This window comes from Triturus cristatus, chromosome 1_2 (genome assembly GCF_964204655.1).
Source record: "Triturus cristatus chromosome 1_2, aTriCri1.1, whole genome shotgun sequence".
NCBI lineage: Eukaryota > Metazoa > Chordata > Amphibia > Caudata > Salamandridae > Triturus > Triturus cristatus.
The window spans coordinates 104,783,829-104,811,031 of record NC_140580.1 but is presented as its reverse complement, the minus strand read 5'-3'; positions in this window follow the sequence as shown (position 1 = coordinate 104,811,031).

Here is a 27,203-nt window from a genome sequence, read left to right as displayed (position 1 = left end):
ACATTTTTTTTTTTTTTAAATATCGCGAGGCGCCCTCTGTGTGCGCTCGGTGCGCTACGCGCACCGAGCACCCACGGTTCGCAGTGCGCGCAGGGTGCGCGCACCTCGCGATTTTTTTTGAAAAAATAAATTGTTTTTTTTCTCCCTTGGGGGTCCTTCTGTGACCCCCTGACCAAGGCTAGGGGGTCAGGAACTGTCCACTCTGCCCCCTTTTCACGTTCTCCACCTTTGTTTTTCACCCCCTCAGACTGCGAGAGACAAAATGGCGGCCGACACTTCCTGGTTTCGACCGATTTGAATGTTTACCGACATCTAACAACCAATCAGAATTGCGCTCACGCACGGCAGGGTGCGCGCACAGTGCGCGCACGCTGCGCGCGTATAGATATTGATATGCTTTTAAATGCTATTTTCTCAGGAAATACTGAACAGATTTACACCACTTCCTTGACCTTATGGCTACCTCTCTGCCAAATTTCACGTAATTCTGTTCAGCCGTTCGGGCTGTAGCTGTGTCTAAAGGTCCTATGGAAAATAACATGGGGAAAACGCGTTTTGAGACCCCCCTTTTTTCTCGGCCCCCGCTTGACGATTCACCCCGAGACTTTCAGGGTAGGAGCTGAGCGGAGCGCCCCATTAGTTTTGAAAATTTCGCGAGGATTCGTCAACCGGCGCCAAAGTTATTCAAAATAGAATTTTGAGATTTCCTATGGAAACTAGGTTGTAACTATAACTATCTACTGGCGACCGCCAGTAGATAATATATATATATATATATTAAACAAGAATTAAACTTGGTGTAGCAACTTGACCCCCGAGAGTGCGTCTATTACTTGTTGGAATTTTGGAATAGATATATATATATATATATATATATATATATATATATATATATATATATATATATATATATATATATATATATATATACAACCAACTCTGCCAAGGGGGAAATGATGACAGGCGTAGACTCCGTGAGGATAAAGCAAGAAGTGGGTTTATTTCACAAGGAAGGCCACGACGCGTTTCGACGGCAAGCCGCCTTTGACACTATATATTACCTACTGGCGGTCGCCAGTAGGTAGTTATAGTTAGGACCACGTTTCCATAGGAAATCCGCAACATTCTATTTTGAATAACTTTGGCGCCGGTCGACGAATCCTCGCGAATTTTACAAAATAGGTGGGGCGCTACGCTCCGCTCCTACCCTGAAAGTCTCGGGGGGATTCGTCAAGCGGGGGCTGAGATAAAAGGGGGGTCCTAAAACGCGTTTTTCCCATGCATTTTTCCATAGGACCTTTAGACAGGGCTACAGCCCGAACGGCTGAACAGAATTACTAGAAATTTGGCAGAGAGGTAGTCCTCAGGTCAAGGAAGTGCCTTTTGTAGGTTTGGTGTAAATCTGTTCAGTAGATTCTGAGAAAATAGCCTTTAAATCAATATATATATCTGAGCCAGCTTACGGTGCGCTTACGGTACGCTTACCGTACGCGTACGGTGGCGTGCGCGAGCGCGATTCTGATTGGCTCTTAGATCTTAGTAAACATTCGAATCGGCCGAAACCAGGAAGCGGCGGCCGCCATTTTCTCTATCGCACTGAGAGTGATTTCTAAAATATAAAGCCCAAAAACATGTAAAGGGGCTGTTTAGACAGCTCCCACACACATAGCCATGTTGAGGGAGTCCCCAAAGATCCCCCAAGGCCAAAAAGGGAATTTTTATTTTTTCGGTAATTTCGCCGATTACGCTTACCGTACGCGTACGGTAAAAAATTTAAAAAAAAAAAGAAATTATCCACACTCTCTCCACCCCTTGTGCAATATGTGCCCGCAGGGCACCAATTGTGCATGGCTTATTAGAGATGAGATAAACTAAAATATTTAAAAAAAAAATAATTAAAAAAAAAATTATCCACACTCTCTCCACCCCGTGTGCAAATGGTGCCCGAAGGGCACCATTTGTGCATGGCTTATAAAATATACGAAAAATTAAAATATTACCTTTCAAAACGAAGTGCATCATATGTCCTCCATGTGCGCACGGTGCGCGAAGCGCATCGTGCGTACATGGCCCATCTAGCGTAACGTGGGCACGCGGTGCGTGCACGGCACTAACTGCGTAAAGTGGGCGCTCGGTGCGCGAAGCGCACCGTGCGCGCACGGAACGAACTGCGTTAAGTGGGCGCGCACGCCACGAATGGCGTAAAGTAACTTAGCATTTAAAAAACCGTACAAATTCACTGAAAAAACCATAGGTTTCACACACGTTATAGTTAGGAATTAGCATTTAAAAAACCTTGCAAATTCACTGAAAAAACCATAGGTTTCACACGTTATAGTTAGCGGAAATTTTACTGATAAAAAACCAATGAAATTCCCCCGTTATAGTTAGTGCAGGCAACTATAACTCACGCGACCGCAATCTTCTGCTGATGACATATGTGTCTTTATGAAAAAAAAATATTTGTAATATATGTATAGCTAAAAATGTATGGAAGAAGACATGGGCAAATAAGTGTCTAAATACAGTATTAGCATCAGCAGAGGATTGCGGTCGCGTGAGTTATAGTTGCCTGCACTAACTATAACGGGGGAATTTCATTGGTTTTTTATCAGTAAAATTTCCGCTAACTATAACATGTGTGAAACCTATGGTTTTTTCAGTGAATATATATATACATGCATACACAGAGAGAGAGTGAAAGAGATAGAGAAAAGGTTAGGTGAAGAGGAAGAATTGAAACAGAGAAGAAGGTGCAAAGAGGTGCGAAAAGAGAAAGCGGAGGGAAAGACAGATAGAACAAGCATTGGCATAGCCAATAGGTCTCGCCTTTGGGACCTTATAAGTGTTTAGCCATGCAACAGTTGCATAACTAAATACTTATAAGGTCTCAAAAGTGAGACCTATTGGCTATGCAAAGCTAAAGTGATCGCGATCGGGATCACGATCAAACATCAAAGCGGCCGTGTGGCCTCGAAAGTGAAAGTAATTGCGGTAAAGCGCGGCGCGCGCGCCCGCGCACATGCACTGTAGCTCTAGGCTGGCCTGGTAGCACTTTTTGGAGCCCTCTCAACAAGTCTTGCCAGACCAGCGCATGCGCTGGGTCAGGCGAGACCTAAAAAGGAGGTAGAGAAAGAAAGGACAGAAGAAAGGACTAAGGTATTGAGGGAGGTGAGGGTAACAGAGGTAAAAAGAGAAAGGGAAGATGGTGAGGTGAGGAAGTGAATGTTGAGGTAAATGGAGAGACTGAGCAGTGAGTGAGGACGATTGGGTTAAGAGAGATGAGAAAGCGAGAGAGATGTAAAACAGAGAAATTAGTCAAATACAGGGGCGAGATAGACAGTCGGGAGTTAGAGAGAGAACTGCAGGAGCTAAAAAGCTGTGGTAAAGCAAGAGAAAAAGTCGAGGCGAGGGAGATGAGGTAGAGGAAGAAGGAGAGGGAGTAGAGTTACCGGGATGTGAGATGAAAACAGTGCATTGAGTTGAGGTTGAGAGGGCTTAGAAATAAGTAAATACATGAGGGATAGACAGATGAAGAGACATAGGTAAGGCAGAGCTACACGGGGTAGAGAGGGTGAAGAAAGAAGAGAAACATGAGACAGGCAGATTCTGTCTTCATTTATTTGCTTTTAACTACCTGTAAGTGCGAGGATTAGGAATGGACAGGCCAGGCGTGCACACTAGCTTTTGGGAAGCACAAGCTTGGTTGTCAAATTAGAAAATAATCAGCTTTTTATCCCCACATAGCACTTCTGGCTGTCCCAGTTACTTTATTTGGGGCCCTTTGTAAGTTGGTGCCCTGGCAATTACCCTGCTTGGCTATGCCTTAGAATGTCACTGCCCATTTTAAGTCTGTCCCATCTTTATGCCCAAGTTGCAGACAGGCTCTGTGTAATCCATCAGTTCAGTTCTGTGACCACTTCTTGGCACTTCTGCTGTTTCTACGCAGGCTGGTGCAGCTGTGGTCTTTTTCCCAAGTGTGAGAAGTAAGGCATGAGGGACCTGTGAGTCTCCTAGCAAAAGCAACCAAAAATGAGAGTGCAAAGGCAAATGAGGCTGCCCCATTTAACTACCTGTTAACGTTTAGGTGATAGGATAGCCTCTACCAGAGAACAATGGGCCCGGAAATAGTAGGGGACACTATGTAGGTCCAAAGGAACCTTCTGTCTCCTTTAAATCACTTCTGGCTGACCCACTGAAAAGGATCCCTGAAATATTCTGGGTAAAGCCATCCAATTCACATCAGCTCTGTGGGCTGCTCTCCAATCTCAGGTACTTCTAAGGTATTGCTAAATACAGCCCGGTGTGTCATACGCTCTCCACATGCATCCTGTACACATGCATGTATGCTTCCCACCCACAAACTGCTTGTCCCCCATGGATGGAAGAAGGCCCCAGTTGCATGGGACTGGCAGAACACTTTAAGAAATGGGAGAAGATGACAGGTTGGCATCCCAAGCAGGTGAAAGGTTAACATGACCTGTCCTGCGTGCATAATAATTTTGTTAGCACTACTGTCAACCGTCTCCCTCCCATTGAGGTGGCACTAGTCACTCTCTTCAATAAGGTCCACATGGTATACCCCTCCGACCACAGATCCCTTCTGTGGGTCTCACTCCAAGTCATGGAAAAGTTGAGACGGACTGGCAGGATCGTTGCGTGTGCTGGGGTGAAGGCGCAAACCCCACAGCTTCCCATGATGAACTTGAGGCGGGAGGGCGCGCTCTCCAGAGCCATGCAGGGAACCCCCCGCCCAGCCCACGCATATCTCCTAAGACCATTCTCACTGGCTCCATCTACATGTTGAATACAGTAGGCAAGATGAGCAGTACTAAAGGGCACGGTAAGACATATCAGATCTTCCTACGATGCATTTCACACTCTTTACCATTTGGTGTCTGTTGGGGTTGGGGGGTCACACATTTAAAAGCTCACCTTAGAATCGGATAATAAAGGCCTATGAGTACAAACCAACCTGTCATGCACTTTATGTTACTTGTTGTCTCATATATCTGGATGCAATGACAGAAACAGCAAAATACAAGAAGGGCGGCACACTATGCTAAGCACAGATTTTTATTTTACGTGTTTTAAGCCGCGCCCTCAATTTCATCCAATTTAAAGCCCTGGGGTTCGGGCTTGCATTTATCAGGTCGTACATACACTTGGATTCAAGATGTGAACGTTTTCTTCGATGATATTTACAGGCAAAAGCGCTGGTTAGTAACTTGTTGGTTTACTCCTCCCAATTATAGTAAATAGGCGGTCGTTCTTTATGAGCAGGAGAGATTGTCCAGTGCCTGTAGTTTCTAGCTTTTGGGGGCCTTCACTGAGGAACCAGTTTATAATTTCTGATGGATTGTATCCTGCAAGCACAGTTGTGGGAGGAATCCACACCTAAAGGGAACAAAGTTGTAAGTGTGGATTGTGGGTGTGGTGAGATATTTGATCAAATGCGCCAGAAGTAGATTCAACAAACATTTGGCAACGGTTTTGACTGGTTTTTGGATAATGATGGATTTAACCGATAAAATGGTGTATCTCTAATCTTTTCTCATCCTACGTAGTTTCAGAGTGCGGGAGATTTTGGATATTTAAAATGTATCTTCCAGGCTTCTTCTCAGTTCTCTGTTATTGAACAGGAGGTTTGAACACGATTGTTGCTTTGGTCTTTTTCAAGATTTATTTAGTTGGAGAGGGACTACATAGTTGGTTACCATGGTAACTATGTAATTATATTTCAGTGTCACTCATGTCGGCAGGCAGCTCCTGCTGCTGGGAGGAATGCTGGTATATAGTTGTAGAGTTATGGCAGGTTATCTAGAATACCAGAGGGTTTTCTCGAATATTGTTGTGATATATTCTCAGAACTAGTTAGTGAAATTGATGCTGGCTTGAGCAGAAGTAGAGAGTGCCGCATGGTAATAACGAGGCAGCAATTATGAGGCGTTCATAGATGCCACAGACTGCGGTGGCATGTGCCTGCTTTCAGCATTTCCTTGCGATTGACTGCTTTGACCTTTTAATCTATGGTGTGGTGCCTCTTAGCACAATTAATTGTGTATCCTTGAAGATGTTAATTGGGAAGGCGCATGAGGGCAGGAATCGTTGATGGACACAGCATCCAAAGGATATGTGGGAATATGTTTGGCGATTTCAAGCTGAAGAGCAGGAGATGGCGTGGCATTGAGTCGCATGCACATTAAACAGAAGCTGGGGATTGAAAGTAGGAGGTGTGTAGGTGTGAGCGCATCGTTGATAGTGATGATGTTATGTATGTTAGAGAATCTATGGTGCGAGCTTTGTGGGCTTGCGTAGGGGCACTGGTTGAAGGAACAGAGATTGGGATAGAGGGGTGCTTAATGAATGTGCTGAACAGTCGAGAATTACTTACAGGGTGCTGTAACTGCATTGAGAGTTCCAGAGAGTTGAACAGCACACAAACCCACGATTCAAAACGCTTTTTATTTACTTAAGGCAGCGTCAAATCGTCAGAGCAAGTCACCGGATATAGTTTTGCTTCCGGGTCCTTAGGTTAACCACAGAGTGCCAAAAAGTCCACCAGCTGCAGTAAGCAACAGGTGGAGAGAGGATTCAGTGCGGTCTGGCAAGAGCGAGATGGGAATGGAGCAGAGGAGGAAGGAGCCTGGCAAACGACAGCAAAGTAGGGTAGGAGTGCAAGTAGTAACTGAGTAGGTGAGGCAAGGAGTAGGGCTATGAGTATGAGTAGTAGTAGAGTAGATGAGACGAAATCAAGTGTTAACATTAGACAGGACAGAAGGAAGTGCAAAGGAAGATTAGTTTGTCAGAGGGTGAGAGAACAAGCAGAAGTATGAAAGTCGGAGTAGAAGTTCAATAAGAGGAGCAGGGGAAGTAGGTAGGTAGGAGTAATAATAGGGGTATGTAGAAGTACAAATATGAGTAATTGCCGAGTTAGTCAAAGTAGGCTTAATTGATACAGAAAATATAAGGGTAGGTAGGAGTATGAAAGCGTAGTAGTTCTTATACAAAAAAAGTAGGAAGACAGAAGAACACATGCAGGAGTAGGTATAGGAATAACAATATGAGTAAGAATAAAAGAAGAAATAGGAGTAGTACTAAAAGTAGGAGAATGAGTAAGTGTGAAAGAATAAGAGTAGCAGTATGGGTAAAAATGGTCCTATGAAAAGAAGTAGGGAAAGGAGAAGAAGTAGAGTTAGGATTAGACATAGAGTTGTTAGCAGCGGTAGGAATAACTGTAGAGGTAGGGTTTTGAGCTGTGGTAGGAGTCGGAGCAGTGATATGAGTAGTAGTAGGAGAGGCAGCAGGGGTGCCCCTACATGGACACAGAATTATTCATCTAGTGAAGCACTCTTGAGCCACATTTATACACTTAGTCTCAAACACTATGACAGGAATGAGAAAGTACTCCTGCAGGCTGATTCAAAATGTTAATGACAATTTCCTTAACAATGCTAAAGCTGTCTCTAGACCAGACCTAAAAAAGGGCAAGACGACACAGATGGTTGCACAGTGTCAGCCCTTACATCCAATCAGGTGAAATAAATAAAACACTTTGTGAACGTAAAGTTGCATACCGGCCCAGTCTGTACTTCAGGCTAGTTATCTCTTCAACGTTCCACAACCAGCATGCCCCAAACGTGTGCATGTAAATGACCTGAGTTTGATCGACAACCTCCTGCCCTTCTTGTTCCGGTGGCTGCCCCCCACCCAGCCCTACCCGGTGGAGCAAGCTCCCTTGTGGTTTTGTGGTTTGGATTTTTGCATGTCCCTCCATTTTGTGTTAATGCCATTGGTGCCCATGACCCGGGTCCTCCATCTTGGCGGCTTCAATCCGATTCAACATGCCCTATGTCGCCTGACTGACCTTTATCCTGAGTTGACCCACCCCCCTTGGGTCTCATACACCCCTCACATCTTGCTCAGCCACTGTGACACCGGAAGTTATGTTTGCTGATCTCCTAGCCGGTTTGTTTTGACTTTCCCATTGACTTTTGGCTCCCCTGAAGTACTTTTCCCTTTACCGGTTCTACCTGGCCACATATTCTTTCCACCCCTTTTTACTTTTCCCCCTCTACCTTCTATTCCCCTATGACGTGTGTATATGGTATTCTATGCTATAGAAACTCTTGTTACTGTGTAACACTGTTCTTTTTTTCCTATGTGAAACTAGGCTTCTGTAACTGATGTCATTCTGTATCTCGCTAATCCTCAAGTAAAGCGCTTTGATACCTCCGGGTCTAGCCAGGACTATATAAAACTCTGCAAATAAAATAAATAAAAAATAAAAATGCTCTCAGTAGCATGCGCCTCAGATACTGTTTCGAAACAGCCAGTGTTCTACTACAAGAGACATTGTCACTGTATGGCCGTGGCACTGGCAAAGTGGGTACTGGCAAAGTGGGCAACTGCCAGGGCACCCACCTTCCAAGGGATGCCCTGGTAAAGTAATGGGAAAGTCAAAATTCTTGCCATAATAATGTTCCTCATAAAAGCTAGTTTATTTTTCTAATTTGACAGCTGAGCATCCTTAACAGAAACTTAGGGCCAGATTTACTAAGGGTTCATAGCACCGTCACACTGAGTGATGCAATACTGTGCAACCTCTTGCCAAGGTATTTACTTTCCAGCGCAAAATTACTTTGTGCTTGAAAGGTACCGTTTTCTCAGCACAGATAGCGCCTTGTGCTGCTTTGCACCACTTTGTGTCAATGGGGCATTACCTGAGTGTACATTGGGCAGAATAGCACAAGCACCCAGAGCTTTTGAGGCATTTCAAGATCTACTAAGATAGCCAGGTTGGGCATTGCGTAATAATGCCTTCTGAAGCACGCACTAACTTGTAGAAATGCTTTCATTTCTGAAAATATTCAATACCTTGCAAGTGTGCTGCACAGTACAATGCACAAACAGTGTGTAGAAAGTTTAAGAATAGTCTAGGCATAGGATTTTGTATTCCAGTACAAATCCAGTGCTACACAGCATGCACGTCCTTTTACACCACGATGCAAAGTTTGTGGATGGTGTTTAGCAGCCTGTTTGTGTGCCAGCACAGGGGTTGTGAGTAACCACAGGGCACCTTTAATACATTATTTTAATGGCTCTGTGATGCTCTCTCGCCTTGCACAATACAGTCCTGTATCTTTGTTTGCTGCACTGTGTTGCACTAAAGAATATTAAATCTGCCTCTAAGTGCGTATGTCTGGTCTGCTCAGCCTTAGTTCTCACACTTTGAGGCAGTTGGTGGCAATTAAATTGTAAAACAATCTTTCTGTGTCATTTCGCTCTTCTTAATTCACCTCTTCTACCTTAAATCTCCATACCTCACCTCTCTTTCAATATATCCAAAATAGCTCTCTTGACTTCATCTCCCTCTACCTGTCTCTCATGACTTTCTCCTCTCTCTATCACTCTCTGCTCCCACGTCTATGCATCTTGAGCCCCCCTCTCTACCATAACTCTCTATACCTCACCCGCCTGACCCCACTGTATATCTCCTTTATTTCACATCTCATACAATCCCATCTCGCTCTTTTTATCTCACCACAATGTCGTTCTCTCTCTCCATGGCTCGTCTACCATACCCTTCTCTATCTCACCACTACCCTTCACCTCTCTCTCTATCTGCCCCACATCTCCCTTACTAACTCACTTCTTTCTATCCCACTGCTCTCTCTCTCACTACCTAACCTCTCAATTATAATATGATTAGTGCACTACTTCTGCTCTCCAACTCCCCTTTCTCTTATTCCATCTCTGTCCCTTTCTCTTAAACTCTCTAAATATGTCAGTCCTTTCTGGCTACCTCTATTTCTCTACCTCTATCCCTTTTCTATATGATCAACTCCTTTCTCTCTCTCTCTCTCGCTCTCTCTCTTACAAACACATATATCTTCAAGGACCTTCTTCTCCTTTTCAGCTCACCCCCTCCACCTCAACTATCTCTCTAAACCTCTTTCTTTTTAGATCTCTCTACCTCACCAGCTCTTCCTCTCATAACTCTTTACCTTTGTATTAGACCTCATGTCTATTTCTCTATTTAATGTATGTCTCTCAACTTCCTCTTTTCACTCTCCGCCAAATTACTCTTTCAACCATTTAACCTCACCGCCTTTCTCTCTTCACCACTACTCTCTTTACCTGGCTCGTTTTTCTATACTTTTCTCATTTTTCTCTCTCTACCATGCATCTCTTTGTTTTTCCTCAAGTTTTGTTGACTTCTTTATGTATCGCTTCCTTGAGCACTCTCAAATTGACTTCCTTTTCTACATTACTTCTCTCTCTCTTCCTCAGTCCTTAGAGTACTTTACTCCTCTGTCTCTCTCTCTAAATTTCCTTCGACCCAATGTCTAACTCTGTCTGTCTTTCCACCACACTCTAAAATCAGTGCTTAGTTTCAGCCGGTGGTTTCCGGTGGATGGCAGTGGCACTTAATTATCAACACCGGCACGTACCCCAGCCTGCCACATGGTGGCACTATTTTTCTAAACTAGAAATTAAAAGAGCAACATATTTTTATTAATTCAACATACATTAAAACTGACTAATGCGTGCTGCCCAAGCTATTATAGCTTTGGGGGCCTGGAATAGTCACACTTGTAGGAGTATGATGGTTAGGAGTTGTATTGCAGGGGCAATGGTTGGTGCAAGCTGCAGTGGCCTCCGGACGAGGGCCCTGGCACCTATTTTGTTTTTTTTACATATTAAGCATTGTCTAAAACTGTAACTATTTCTCTACCTATCTTTTTTTAAAACATCTTCCTCTTTTGATGTACCATAAAAATAAACTAAAGGACTATACCTACCAATAGTCCCAATACCATTACCAAATAATCAGTCAGTTGGCAGTGAAGAAGGTTCAATCGTTTATTAAACAAAATACTCTATAGAGGAGCCTCTCCAAACCTCACCCATCAGGTGCGCCGAGAAGACTGTTGGCTCGTATTCAAACATGAGGTTATATACTTTTCGGTTCAACACATACAATCGCTGCAAAAGGAAAAAAAACTGTTGGCCCTTGAGCTCCAGGGAAGGACCATATATGGCACACATCAGATCAGTACAAAGGCTTGACTATCTATTACTGGGGAGGTCAGGAGGGGTGACTCCCTTTCGTCTTGGTGCCTGGAAGTGTAGACACGCGCCACCAGGAATGCGCTTATCGCCCCCAAACCCAGATGCGACCTTGAGTCTTAGAACAGTCTAGTAAAATAGCCTACCTTCAGCTGCTACCAATAACTCAGATGGACTGGGGTCTGACAACTGCACGTGATCAACACGTGATCACGGCCCGCGCTTGAGCAGATGATCAAAAGATGGCGTCTGTATGGTTCTCGGCCTACTCATTTAGCAATAGATATACAGGGAGGAAATAAACGAGTTTCCTCCAAGCAAAAGTATATATATCAAACGAAAAATATACGTATAGATGCATCATGATAACATAATATGGGTCCGATACTTCTTATATACGGGAAATCTACTTTTTTATGCCTCAGAACGGCCCTTTTAGCATGATGTAGCTAACAAAAACCGTTCAATCTTCAAATATTCCCTCATCAATCTGCATTAAGTCTTTGAGCTCCTGTTGAACTAGCTGAGCTTTTACCGCTGTTGGAGATGGACCACACACAGAAGAAGTGAGTTTTGTCGCGCAATAAGAGCAACATGCAGGTCCACATTGTATACAAACACAACACGTGAATATGATACCGGCTATACATGCCAGCACCATCAACATTTTCCATCCCCAAGTAGACAGCAAACCCCAGAACCAACCAGAGAGAGACCACGTACCAGTTCCTACATGTATATCGGAAGCTAGTCGATGTAGCTTCTGTATAGCCAAATGAACGGAGGGGTCGGAGTCAGGAATATAAACACAGCAAGAGCTGCCGATCACGCGGCATGCTCCTCCTCGATCTGGCAAGATAACATCCAAAACCATACGGTTTTGAAGCGAATCGAGTCTGGTCGCCTGTAGCTCTACTGTTATATTGGTCAATATTCCTGCAGTAGTGTTAATTACCCCTTCAACTACTAGACAAACGTCGTACTTTTCGGCTAGTAAGCATAGGCCCCCAAAAGGGTAATACTCCCTTCATAATGTCGGTAAAATGCTGCAGCAGAGTATCGGTCTGATCTATATCGGTGGTATCTATCTCCCTTTTCTTCCACCCACTAAGCACACTACGTGTATCTAGTCAGTGATCCTTGTGATAATTAGAAGGGGCGATATAAACTGGAGGGTACAGGAAGGACAGGTAGCAACGTCCAGTCCAACCTCGCGGAAGCAAAGTATAGGCACTTTCTCCACAGACAAAATATACATTAGGAGGGGTTAACAACGGAGGGCTGTTAAAGGTACGTAACCGATAAGTATAATTACATCGGCTTTCTCCTAATGAGATGTGCCCTGCTCCTTGAACACAAAACGTAGAGGTACTATTTAATACAGGTACTGGAATAGCCCTATCTTCAGTAACATTACGGTCCTGAAAGTGCCGATAATATTGAGTGAAATTGAATTCAACAAAGTCCATAATTTCATTTTTCAACCAAGTGGTATTTGCATACCTTATATACATATTCATACACGCATTCGGATCTAAAGTTCCCTCTCCATTGTTCCCTTCGGTATTAAATCCTTGATGAACCTCAATATACGCTAAAATCATTTCGTAATCCTTCTCTGAAAACCTTTGAGCATCCACAGTGTAATGCATGTACATCAGAGAAAGCAATTTGAACCAAGCCTCGCAACTTCCCAAATGAGACATGGGTAGGGATATAAATAAATCGTGCTTGTGCATCACAGATGGTAAAAGACCACAAACCCAGCAGCTTGTAGTATTGGTAGCGCTGTGTGCTTGATGAAGCATTTCAATGAATACGTTTTTTACATAGGTCTGACGATGCCTTTCCTTATGAGGGGCTAAAGTATGAAACACATGTTCTGGAGGTGGGGTAGTCATTCCTTTAACAGTATGCATAGGGTGGCGAAATTCAAAATATATGAATGCTCCCAGTAATATAACTAGCAATATTGCTATAGTAGCTACAAATGCAATTTTAACACGATTGGTCCAACTAGAAAAAACAGGCATATATGTAGGAAAATAGCGTGGTACAAAAGGACGTTACTCTTCAAGAACAAAACAAGCAAAGGGATACATGCTAACTAAAAGTCCAACAATAAACTAGGGCAATGCAGTCCAACCTGCCAGAGGGTTCTTCCTTCCTGTGTCCGTTTAGAGCCTCACAGGCAGACTCCTATCGTTCATCACAGATAATACCAAAACAAACTTCTCACGGTGGAGTTATGTTCTCACACAACTCTTGAAGAAAACACAACCTGGGCCCCTTTGAACATGAAATTCAGTCTTTCTTTCTGAACAAAGTAAACAAATGTTCAAGGCTCTCAGCGCGTTCAGTCCAGTGTCTCGCTCAGTACACCAGAAATGTATCTAACAGACATTCATAGCACAGGTCTGTACCCTATCACTCAAGTCTCTCCCTATCTCCTACCATGTTCACCTGGTGTACCGTGTTGCTTTCTGGGCCGCAGGTTGTACCGAGTTTGGCCAGGCACTTCTTGATCAGAGAACAAAACAGAGGATGATGAATCCAGTGAAACAGGGGCACTGCAAGCCTCTGGATTAGCTGTAAGAACAACAGAATCTGGGGTGATCACTTGTGCTGATGACAGAGCCCCTTCCGAGCCTGGTGCACCTTCTCCTTGGCCTTCTCCAATTACCTGGGCGTCAGAAAAAGGGATGAATCGAGGAACTCGTTCACTTTCCTGAGTCAGAACCCCGTCCTGGATTCGCCGATCATATGGGAGCGGAAGGGGTAGTTTTTTCAGATGTGACACATGAATCCAGTGTCGCTTGCCGTTCACCTTTACCGCCGTTCGCGTGGCCAACAAGACTTGAAACGGTTCAGACCAACGAGGATCCAAGCTAGATTTTCGCTGATAGTTACGGACCAGAACTCACTGTCCTGGTTCCAAACGATGTCCAGGACCCTCTGGCAGGGGCTGCAAAACTGCTGAAACCTGTTGATGAATGGAACGAAGATCTTTAGTCAAAGAATACAAATAGTGTGTCAGCATAGGATATTCTATACCATGAAATGTTCTGGGTCTCGGGACGCCCCAAACATTAGCAGGGTGCCCAAAAATGACCTCATACGGAGAAAAACCAGAACAAGAATGTGGGGTAACTCGTATTGACATTAATGCCAACGGCAGAGCATCTGGCCACTTCAATCCAGTACCTTCTTGAACTTTAGCCAATTTGAGCTTTAATATCCCATTATACTTCTCGACCAACCCAGTGGACTGGGGGTGTCGAGCCGCATGGAATTTCTGTTTAATCTGTAATCCATTACATATATGTGTGATGAGTTCTGCATTAAAATGTCTTCCGTTATCACTCCAGGTCACACGAGGCAATCCGTAGTGAGGGAAATACTCCTTTACCAGCGCTTTTGCCGTTGCCAAAGCAGTGTTTTCTTTTGTCGGGTAGGCTTCCACCCATTTACTGAAAGCGCATACCACGACCAGGACATACTTCAAATTATTGATGCGCTCCAGCTGGATATAGTCCATTTGAAGCACCTCAAAAGGCAAACATGGGGGTGCAAAGTTTCCACTCAGAACAGGCTCCCCGCCTCCTGGATTATGTCGTAAGCAAACCATGCAATATTGTACCAAGTGAGCAGCGGTCCTAGAAATATTGGGATTGTACCATACGGGATCTAATAATGCACAAATACCTTTCACCCTAATATGAGCTGAACCATGTGCCATTGTCACCACCGCATTCACTAATGCATTAGGCAATAGCCACCGCTGCTTTTCTGTCAGATCAATCCAACAACCATCTGCATCTAATCTCCCAATTCGCTCTTTCCAGTGAGCCAGTTCAATAGGGGTAGCTTCTTTCTGTATTTCTCGGACACTCTCCAGGGTATTATCAAACATCTCTATTTCAGTCACCCACCTAGCAGAGATAGTCACAAACATTGGGGTCAGTTTGGATTTCGCAGTTTCCTTAGCGACTTGATCGGCAAAGGCATTACCCTCCCCCACTACATCAACCACTGCCTTATGTGCACTACATTTGACTACAGCCACTATTTCCGGTAACGTCAATGCTGTCAGTAATCGCAGAATCAAGGGGCCATGCTGTATTCGCTGACCATGAGAAGTAAGAAAACCTCTCTCTGCCCACAGTCGACCAAAACTATGAGCCACGCCAAAGGCGTACTGGCTATCGGTGTAAATATTTACTCTCAGTCCCTCACTTAACTCACAGGCCCAAAACAATGCCACTAATTCAGCCGCCTGTGCTGACTGATAGGGTACTCGAGAAGCCTCAACTATAGTATGAAGAGTAGTTATCGCAAATTCGGCAGTTGTCGTGCCATCTGGTAACTTGAAACAAGAGCCATCGATGTACAACTCCCCTTGAGGGTCAGATAGAGGAGTGTCAGTCAGCTCTACCCGTCCCTTTGTTTCTTCTTCAGTCCGAAATATACAATCATGAACATCATTGTTCTTTTCATTCGAAGGGAGGGTTAGTAACGTGGCAGGGTTCAGAGTGGCACATCGTTTAATCGTAATATGTGGAGCAAACAAAGTCAATTCGTATCCAGTAAGACGCCCACTCATGAGGTGCTGGGTCTTTGTTTTGTTCAATAATGTATCCACAGCGTGCGGTACCATCACTGTGAGGTCAGTGTTCAGAAAGAGCCCCATCCGACTGTCAAATAGCCACCGCAACCGCAGCAGTAGCTCTTAAACAGCTAGGGAGTGCTCTGGCGATGTTGTCCAACACCGCCGAGAAATAAGCACAAGGTCTCTGCTTACCACCAAATCCTTGTGTTAACACAGAAAGCGAGCAACCATCCAACTCATGTACGTAAAGCACAAAAGGTTTTTGGTAGTCAGGAGTACCAAGAACAGGTGCAGAGCAAAGCGCAGATTTCAAAGAGTCAAAAGCATCTTGACAAGCATCAGTCCAGGGTAGAGGTTCATGCACATCTTTGGTGGTTAGATACAGAAGAGGCTTAGTAAGAAGGGAAAAATTAGGGATCCATTGGCGACAGTAAGAGGTTATGCTGAGAAATGCACGAACATCACGCTGAGTACGAGGTACAGACATATTAAAAATGGTAGTCACACACTCAAGGGTTAGTCTCCTTCCCTCCTTCGACAGTAGATGACCGAGATAGGTCACCTCCTGTCGACAATATTGAAATTTAGAAAGGGATACTTTATTGCCGTTAGCAGCCAAATGAGACAATAATAGTACGGTGGCCTTCTTACAACCTTCCTCGGTATCAGAAGCCACTAACAAATCATCCACATATTGCAAAAGCACATTACCGGGGGGCAAAACCAAATCATCCAACAATGTTTTCAAAGCTTGACTATAAATACTAGGACTCTCTGTATACCCCTGGGGAGCGCGGCAGAACCGGAAGCTGCAACCAGATAATGAGAAGCCGAAAATATGACAGCTATCAGGATGAATCGGAATGCTAAAGAAAACATTATTTAAATCAATCACTGAGAAATATTTAGCAGTAGGAGGAATCATATTGAGAATAGTAGTGATGTCTGAAACCACAGGGTATTGGGGCACCACTATTTTATTAATTTCATGCAAATCAATCACAAAACGATAGGTATCAGCATAATCAGGATCGCTTCCAACAGGGGCTCTCTTTAAGATAGGTAAAATGGGGCTGTTACACACATTAGCAGCGGTCTCTTCTACCACACCCCTTTTTACCAAATCTTGTATGATGGAGAACAAAGCCTTCTCGCCTGCTGGAGAAATTTTGTACTGAGGTATACGAGGTAGCCGAGCATTTTACTTCAAATTAATAGAAACAGGCGGAATCTTTAATAATCCTACATCTGTGTCACCAGTGGCCCACAATGTTGCTGGAATAGCAGCAAACTCAGGAGGGAGGGGTTCATTTTTAGTGAAACACTGCAAAGTATGCTTCCCAAGGGAATTAATAGTCAAGTAAACACCATCAGGTGAACAATGAATCTTAGCATGCAATTTCTTCAACAAATCCAAGCCCAACAAATTTTCGCCACAATGGGAAGTCAAAAGAAACGGGGAGTCTATCATAACTGGACCAATTGTAGAAGGAATAGGTTTGGAGATGGGGCTCACCACCAGAATTCCCGAGAATCCTACCGAAACATTATTGTGCCCGGACAGAGCAGCCCCTGGGACCAGGGAAGGAGAAATAGAACTATTCATTGCACCCGTATCAACTAAAAACTTTTCAGATGTCCCCATCAAATGCTCCTCTACATGATCAACGGGTACTGACACCTGGCCCCCACTCTGTCCATGGCTATCCTATGTATAAGCATACCCTTCGGTTGCGTCCATTTCACACTCCTCATTAAAATACTGCCTACCTTTTGGATTATCAAAATAATTCTTTTCTTGTCCAACTTGCGTCGCCTCTTCTCGTCGCATATCACTGCGATCCACACTTCCCCGTCCTCTTCCTCTACTTCTCATAGCCCCGTCCTGGGCCAGCAACAACGGACACTGAAATCGCCAATGCCCTTCCTCCTTACAATAAGCACACTGGTTTATTCCCAAAACAACAGCTGGCCCTCTGCCTCGTCCAGTTCCCGCCCCCCTCGGGACAAACCCTCTACCGCCTCTCTCTCTGCCTCGTCCTTGCGCAACTTTTTGCAACAGCACCCGTGTTTTAAGATCCTTCGCTTTCTTTTCCGTCTTATCCTTACTCTCATTTTCTCTATGTTCGTAAAATTGGGCCATACTCAATATTACCGAGGGCGTGGAAGTGGTCCAGGTACTTTCAGCGGCTTGTAACCTTGCAGAGACTTCTGGTAACAAATTGGTCACAAAACGATTAACAAATAATCGTATACCGCCTTCCAACGATAAATCCTGTCCACTAAAATCGATAAATACGCCCTCAAATCTAGTGAAAAAATCAGAAACACTTTCATCTTTCTTCTGTCTACATGCGGTCAATTTGCCCAAATCCACCTTATGAGGCGGGATTAAGGAATGCATGTAAGTGATAATACGGCCAGGTAATGCTAATAATTCAGGTCTCGGCTTATCCCCAGGCTTACGATCCTTGTCCCAATCTTTTATCTGATCCCATGTTCCGCCGAATTCTTGAGCATGGTCCTGATCATGCACGTGACGCCATACGTCTACGGGAACCAACAATGCAAAAAATAGCTCTATATCAGCTAAGGTCATGACGGCCGAGGAGGCCGCCTCTGCGAGTTCTTTATAATAAGCCGTGGGATTCTTACGGGGGTCGGGTAATTGTGATTTTAGCGAGAGGACTTCACTCCTCTTCCAGGGGGTGTAAACCCATTGCTCCTGCACACAGGCCTCTACATGAGGTCTAGTCACCACGCCATGGTCATCCTTTAGTTCGGGTATTTCAATATGAAAGATAGGGTGAACTTCTCGCATAGGATGCTGAGAGTCCCACGAGGAACACTTATGATGCATCCGTTCGCGATAATTTAATAAAACCTCCACATTTCTATACACTTCCTCCGGGCTAAGTTCAGACTTATGAGCCCTGTCCCGGATGTCATACATCACTTGGGGGGCCATCCCTCCTGGAAAACACTGTTCCCAGAGAGTAATTATACGTGCAGCCATGTGTTTCAAGGCATGTTGCTGCATAAGAGGCTCATAGTCTCGAAGCGTATTCCATATGTCAGTTATAGTATAAATAGGCTGTTGCATCCACTGGGATGACTGATCCACAATCATCTGTTTCTCAGTTGGTCCTACAGCCGAACGGGTAAGCAACTTCCGTGCATCGAGATCCCCCGGAGCACGAAATGGAGTTGAAACAGCTGGAGATGGGGTCGTGCTCGCAGAAAGGGAGTTCCACACAGGGGTGGGGGGAGACAAAACAGCTGTGGCCATAATGGAAGACGGCAGTGTAACAGGTAATAAAGTAGCCGTCTCAGACACTGAAGGAGACAAAACAGAGGACGTTCCCGGAGCTGCAAGGGAAAAGGAATCAACAGGTGCGCAAGTTGAAGGGGGCTGTACTAGAGTCTGGGGAACAACAGGATATACACGCTGCGGAGCATAAGGCGGAGGTGGACGAGTATCTAATAAATCCTCTATCTCATCTTCCGCTTCAGTCCTAACCACATAGGTCTTATCCACTTGCAATCTAAATTGTCTGTCTGCACAATCTATCCCTTGTTCAGTTCGTGCTTTATCATAGGCTATAGCTTTCTGCGTACTCGTCTGATTTCCTTTCATCCTACATACTTTCTCCTCCCTTATACGTCTACGCTTTGATTCCTTCTGCCACAGGTTTAGGGAGTCAAACATTGACTGTCGACTACCTTTAGAAAACAATCGGTCCTGCAGAAAATTGTTTTCATCAAAAGACCCGGTTAAGGGCCATTGTAATTCCACATTATCCTTAGTATATTTATGCCATAGTGTATTAAACAAGAGAGGTGTAATACCATGCTTTACATACATATCATAACTTGGGCTGCCCTAAACTTCCAAACATGGCCATGTTCAAACATTCGCAAAACATACAACCTCACGCTCATTCAAACATACACAAGACAATAATATACATATACATACAAAAATATTCAAAACAACGTCTTTTCAAACAAAGAACAGAGCCCGTCGACTCCTGTTCATGGAGAATCAATCAAATTCAGATTCCAAGACCGACAGATACCAAAATCAAGCAGTCCAAAGACTACCAAGAGACCGTCAGACAGGTATAACCACAGACCGACCTACAGACCATCCTGCAGCCTTCCTGGTTCACTCTTGGGACTATTCTGACTAAGCCTGCTTCATTAGCACCGCTTCAGATGTGTTCCCAAGGCTACCCAGGTACAGCCACAGGCTTTTCCGAGAGCAGTCCGGCCGGGCGCGCACCACACGTGCCACACCGGGCGTCCTATCGGCGTCTCTATTATTCACAAAAGGTCCGTGAAGCATCTGTACATGCAGCTATCACACAATGCTGCCCCGTCAGACCCCCAAGATTCTCCGTGGTACAGACCACCAAATACTTACACAGTTAACTGCTTCAAAGGCACTGCTCAACAGTGCTTGCCGAAAACATTAAAACAATTCCACTCACCTGGTGCACACAGGTACAATCACGTGTTCTCCACTGCCAACTCCTGAAGACCAACACGGTCAGCTCCTGGGTTATGCCCGTAGGACTCCGGTGAAGGGTCACTGGCAGCAGGGGATACCCTGATTGTGAGAACGGAGTAAGTTCATACCAAAAATGGCTACGTTTCAAAGGATCCTTTTCCGTCCACCCGGTCGACCAGAATTACCCCTTGTCCTTACCACCCGTTTTCGGGGAGGACGACCCAGTCACGGAGTCCCGGCGGAGTCGCTAAGTGATGTACCATAAAAATAAACTAAAGGACTATACCTGCCAATAGTCCCAATACCATTACCAAATAATCAGTCAGTTGGCAGTGAAGAAGGTTCAATCGTTTATTAAACAAAATACTCTATGGAGGAGCCTCTCCGAACCTCACCCATCAGGTGCGCCGAGAAGACTGTTGGCTCATATTCAAACATGAGGATATATACTTTTCGGTTCAACACATACAATCGCTGCAAAAGGAAAAAAAACAGTTGGCCCTTGAGCTCCAGGGAAGGACCATATATGGCACACATCAGATCAGTACAAAGGCTTGACTATCTATTACTGGGGAGGTCAGGAGGGGTGACTCCCTTTCGTCTTGGTGCCTGAGAGTGTAGACACGGCGCCTCCAGGAATGCACTTATCGCCCTTAAAGCCAGATGCGACCTTGAGTCTTAGAACAGTCGAGTAAAACAGCCTACCTTCAGCTGCTACCAATAACTCAGATGGACTGGGGTCTGACAACTGCACGTGATCAACACGTGATCACGGTCCACGCTTGAGCAGATGATCAAAAGATGGCGTCTGTATGGTTCTCGGCCTACTCTTTTAGCAATAGATATACAGGGAGGAAATAAACGAGTTTCCTCCAAGCAAAAGTATATATATCAAACGAAAAATATACGTATAGATGCATCATGCTAACATAATATGGGTCCGATACTCCTAATATACGGGAAATCGACTTTTTTGTCCCTCACTTTCTACTGCTCCATATATTTCATTCTGGCTACATCATCTTTCTCTATTTACATTACTTCTCTCTCTAACCTGCATATCTTTCTCCATCATCTCTATCTCTACCCCCTTCTCTCTCTACTTCACCTCTCTCACTATACTATTCTCTTTATGTCTTGTCCATCTCCTGTATCCTGCCTCATTCTATTTCCTTTACTCAGCCACAGGTACCAGTCTAGATACAGAAGTGCAAACACATAAAAGTAGATCAGCGACAAGGCAGGTGAAAAGAAATTAGGGCATGGTTATTAGATTTTAGCCTAAAGAATTTTTACTGTTGCAGTAAGAACAGTAATAGTAAAGGGAGTTATGTTTGTGATTACAATTGTTTGGCAACTAAAGCAACAATTTCAAGCACTTGTGTATTTGTCTTATTTTGATAGTGTGCACTAGTCCACCAGGCATCTAACAAGTTACCCTTATAATATTTTTCCTTCAGGGGGAGTAACAACCTGGGTAGACACTGAATTGCAGATACAATTTTGTTATTGCAAATAAAAAAGTCTCGATTCAAACTCTAAAAGAAATGGTTTTATCAAGGCTTGTTCGAGCTTTCATCTGGTAATATTTGGCAAACGCATACCAGGTAGCAACTGTTTTTGCATGTTTCTGAAGGTTTATTTTATAGTTCTATATTGTGTGACATTACAAGGCCTAGAAAGACCCGAAAAAAAGTCTTAAATATACCTTTTTTCAAACAGGGGGCACCAGAATATATACTGCCAGGGCCATATAAATTTGTAAGAAGTCACTAGAAGGAATACGCAAAGCTTCTTCTGACCCCACCCTCTGTGTGGAAGGAGCATTTCATTGTTCTCTCCCCATGTTTATGAAATATTTTGTACCGAGTCTATCTGGTTGCATGTTGTTAAACTGAACTGGTGATTGAAGAAAATCCAACACAATTAAATGTGACGATTCACTCAATTATATTCAGTGCTTTAAATGGGGAAAAATAAGTGCAGGTACTCATTAAAATAGAGGTGTGGCAAGTGGGCGGGGCTAGGGGCGGGGCTAAGGGCAATATATCATCATACATAGAGTCTTCTGTACCAGTTGCAGCACATATTAAAACACATGAGAAATGTGTTTAAGACACAAAACACAGATTAACTCATAACACAAAATGAAAGTCATGATGGCACTTTCACCCGAATGGTCGCTATGCATCTGATTGACAGTGCAGAGTCGGTCTATGGACCTTGTCCCGTTAATCACAACGTGACACAAGCCCTCTCACCCCCCTGCAGTTTGGGGACATTCAAATGGGCGCTGCTGGAATCTTCACCAGCAACTCTGCAAAAGGATACTTCAGCTGAGTTAATTACAAGCTCCCCGGAAGCAGAGCAGCTTCTGCCCTGCACTGGAGCAGAAACCTAACCTGCGTCTGCCATGCCAAGGATCAGGGTACCAGTACTCTCCTTGGCTACAGAGAAGTGCCGGTATTGACGGCAAAAAAAATCGGAAGTGCCGGTAATCAGTACCGGTGAGTACTGGCCCATTTCAAGCACTGATTATATTATTTAGAAGCACCAGGTTACTGACTTGAAAGGGGCATTAGGTGAAGCATGCAGGAGACGGCTGCCTGCTCTCTTTGATGAAACCTTTACAATAACGATTGTTATAAATCTTCAAACTTGCCTTGGCTTCAGGACTTTAAAATGAAATGCAAAGTTACTAGTTTATCTTTCACTCTTTGTGATTGACAATCCACAGGTTAAGCCTATGCAGGTTATGCTACAACATGCCGGTTTTGTTTCCGGCCCAAAGAATCAAGATTTAGAAGTAATTGTAAAGATAGTGATGAGCAGGCCATGATAGATAATCCTCATCTGGAGAAAGATAATTTCTTAAATTTAATATTTTCATTTCAGAGGAATGGAGGTACAGACTTCAAATGTATTCCTAAAAATACCTAGAGGACAAGGACCACTGTACCAGCTGTAACTGAGTGAGATAAAATGCAAAGCATGGGGAGGAATACAACTTAAAGAGACACTAACGTGGTGGGTGGTTTGACTATTTTTGCAAGAGGTGTGGCTAAAGGGAGAGGCTTCTGTAGTGAACCTTTTGGTGGGTTTGATCTCAAAGAAGGTCAGATGGCTGAGCATTACAGCAATGTAAGGTAAGTGAAGTGGGTCTCCAGTGTTTTGCCCTAGTGTGTGATGGAATGGATGAATGGTTGTGTCACACTGGCCTGAGATTGGGTAAATGAGGAGGATGGGCTGAGGCCTGCGAAGATCACTGCAGACGACACCCTGAGCCCTGGTGGCCCACACGGGCCACACCACCAAATAAACAACTTAGGAACACACCTTTAAAATACACTAATATAAAGAAAGGATTTGGTGATTATTTGATTCTTAAGGGGGTCTCAGGCATTGAACAATGAAGGATCCTTACAGGATATTTGTTGAACCAGAAGCCCTGCCCCAACATTGTGCTCCCTGTGCAAAGCATCATACCTCATTGACATGAACATATCATGCAGAGCACAGAGGTGATTCCTGTGTCACAGGTGTCATTCATGTGAACATATCATGCAGAGCACAGAGGTGATTTCTGTGTCACAGGTGTCATTCATGTCCAAATTGACTGAAGCTGTGGCTACTGAGTGCAGATATAGTGCTGCTGCCAGTGATGTCGCTAAGTGTGACCCTTGGACCCAGGAACCCCAGTAGAAGATGATGAGCAGAGGCCAGAGGTTTGTCTCTCAGAGGTGGTGGATGAGAAGGTTTAGAACAGCACTCAACTCATGAGGGGCAAACTCCACGGGTTGGGACCAGCCTCTTATTGGTCGCTGTACAAAGGGTTTAAATGTCCGGAATTCGTGGTCTCTCTAGCTTGCTTCTATACCACTATCAAAGACAGAACACACACTAGGTGCCATTGTTTGCTATATGGAAAGCCTGCATGCAAATATGTGGCAGAAGCCTCTAATGGGCCATTCCTAAAAGCTTTCAGGAAGCCTAGATTTCTAGCAAGGCAGATGGGAGTTGTGTGCCTCAAAAGGAGGGAGGTGACCAATGGACGAAGGTAACCTCGATCTCCGACAGACATGTGCAAGCATGCCCCTGTCACCCACAGACCCTTCTACCATGGGTACGGTCATTTCAAAACTGCTCCCATGGGGAATTTAGCACCAAAGAAAGACAACCCTGTGAAAAGACACGTATGGTCATTCAGCCTGGCACTTGCTGGTGGATGTATGGTTGGAGATTGGGAGGGTAGTGTTGTATGCTGTGTGTTTTCTGATTATGTTCCCCTCTTGCATATTATGATTTTTGCTAGCTTCTCATTTAAAAATGCACGTTTCGTTTAGTGTTCATTGTGCGTGTTTATTGTATAAATCTTGCTTTCTTATAGGTTGATAGTGCATCAATTGCTCCTATATAATTTATTATTGTGAACGGTGATACATAATATACATTAGTAACCGTGTGGCTGCATTTTTATTCTAATTCTTGCATTTTACATCATTAATGCAAGGTCTAGCGTTTTCACAGTGAACAAGAAAAGGGAATGCAATTCGTATTCAAAAGAGCATGTTTGGAGAGCTACACCTTCAGCTTTCCTTGGGAGGTTTGAATGAGCTGCATACTGAAAACATGTTAACTGACCGCCAAAGGCTCACAGAGCCAGCCTTACCTGTGCTTTCCACAGCTTAAAATGTCATAATAGAGACAAGCTGTGACCTTCTCAAAGCACAGTAGCTGACTTGAAGCAGCCTTGGTATCCAGCAGAAGCATGTGTGTTTAGAGGCCATCTGGGAAATGCATGCGGGAACATTGTTGCTAAAATCGATTAAAACAGGAAAGGGAGGGCTTTTTAGCATAGGCTAATCTCATCATTCAATGTTTTTATTTACTGCACAACATCTAAAATGTTTCAGTTCTGAAGAATATTCTGTTTAATCACCAGTTTAATTACAACCATTATGTTTATTTTTGTAGCAGTACCATCTATTCATAGTATGCATTAGATTAGGACATTAATTTTTTTAAAGATCTTTTTAGGTCACGCCTGCGTTGCAGCGCATACGCTGCTTCGCCTTGGCGAGATCTATTGTCGTTGCTTTTGTGTCCAGCTTCTTTGGAAGCGGGGTTGGTGTTCGCCCTGTCGCCCTTAGGCCCCGCCCATCCTGACTGGAGATTCTGCTCGCGCACGGCATCAGCGCAACACAGGACCTTCAGGCAGTCTCCTAACATGGTCCGCCCTCACGCCCCCACTCACCGCCGTGTCCCGCAGCTCATCCCCACCAGGCAGCCTTCGAGTCAACACCTGCCCTAACAGGGCTCGAGCCAGGTTGACGCACGGACGATCAAAGAACTCCGGTCCAAGTCGCGAAGGCTTGATGACTGGCCGGCGAACAGGTGGGCTGACAGTATTCCTGTTCTGAGTCGACATGCAAACGGTATTCGAAGCCGGGACATGCGACTTTTATCCTGTTTCGGTAAACGCAACAGGCACAGTTTCCGACCGCGCTGCCCATCTTCCCTTTCTAGCTGTCAACTTCTGACAAGCAGAGAGAGGCGCGGCCATCTTGTAAATGAACGTCGCTAATGCCCTGTATTCATAGAGCTAGGAGAGAGACTATCCGGATCATCTGTTCCAGGCGCTGACATTTGTTAAATAAATCTATCTCCTAACAGTCAGTGTAAATGGTTCATCCATGCTCTAAAATAAAGGAAATCCTCCTCCATACAGAGCATAGGGGTAATGAGGGGAGTCACCAAAAACAAATGAATAATTACACTATTTTTATCAGAAAGACGTTGGATGTTTTTGTACGCAGTCATCATAAATATAACTAGCAGTGATAAGGAAATTTTTTCAATTAACCATTTACTAAGAGTATTCACAGCCACTGTCTACATTTTGCATTAAAAATAGAGATTCCAACCTTCCCCAGTGCACGCTTCCATGGTATATGATTTGCTTCTGCAAACTTTTGCATTTGCCAGTCTGCAGTTACTCACATTTCCTGTTCAGTAACTATGTCATGGGGTGCAATCATTTATTACCCTGATATGTTTTTTGTATCTGTCATGAAACTGTGCTTAGTAGTAATCATAGTCGAGGGGGCTGAGGGTAATTCTTTGGATGTGGAAGTGGGTAGTCACTGGCCGTCAAACAGCCAATCAGCATGCAGTATTCTGATATTACACACTGAGCCAGCTTACATTAGAAGTCACATTGTGTGCAATGCCATAGAAAGGGGAAGCGTTATGCATTTAGGGATATCATCCTGGTGCAACCCAAGGCACTCACATGGCAACAACATTCTCTACATATTTCACTGGGATAAGTCCCACAGGAGGGAAAGTGTTCATTCGAGCATGGTAAATATTTGGATTAAAAACATGTGAGCATTCAGCTGGCATCCTCTAAGGAGGCAGAAAAAAGAATTCCCTGTTTGTGCATTCAACCAAGGCCAAAGGCAGGCCCTTTCCTGCAGAGACAAACTAGCCAGGCTCAGACAAACAACAGAGCTTGCTAACCATTTGCAAGCCCTTTCCTACGAATTACTCTGCATGATGAGAGCACAGCAAGAAGCTGCTTGGGAAACAAAATGCCTGAAATCCTCGTGCCTGCAGGTATTGATGGCCCTGCCGTTATCCTCCATTTTATGGGCCTGCTTCTGCTGTACCATTAGTGGAGCTACCTAGCTCTAATTTAACCGGTGCTTTCACTGTGATTATGTAGCCCATGGGTGGTGATTGTACTGAATATCATCATAGGATTTTCATAGAAACGTATGATCATGGCTGTGGTGGCACACTCAAAACCCAGCTTGAAATGAACAAGCATTTGCAATGGAATATGCCTTGTTATCCCGCAGTCTTTTTCCCCGCAGGGAATTACAACGCGGTCGTTACAACGACCGCGTTGTAATGCCACATATCACTACCCCGCAAGTCGGAACAATGACTTGCGGGGGGGTGCTGGATGTTGGAATAGTCTAATTTACTATTCCAACTCCAGTC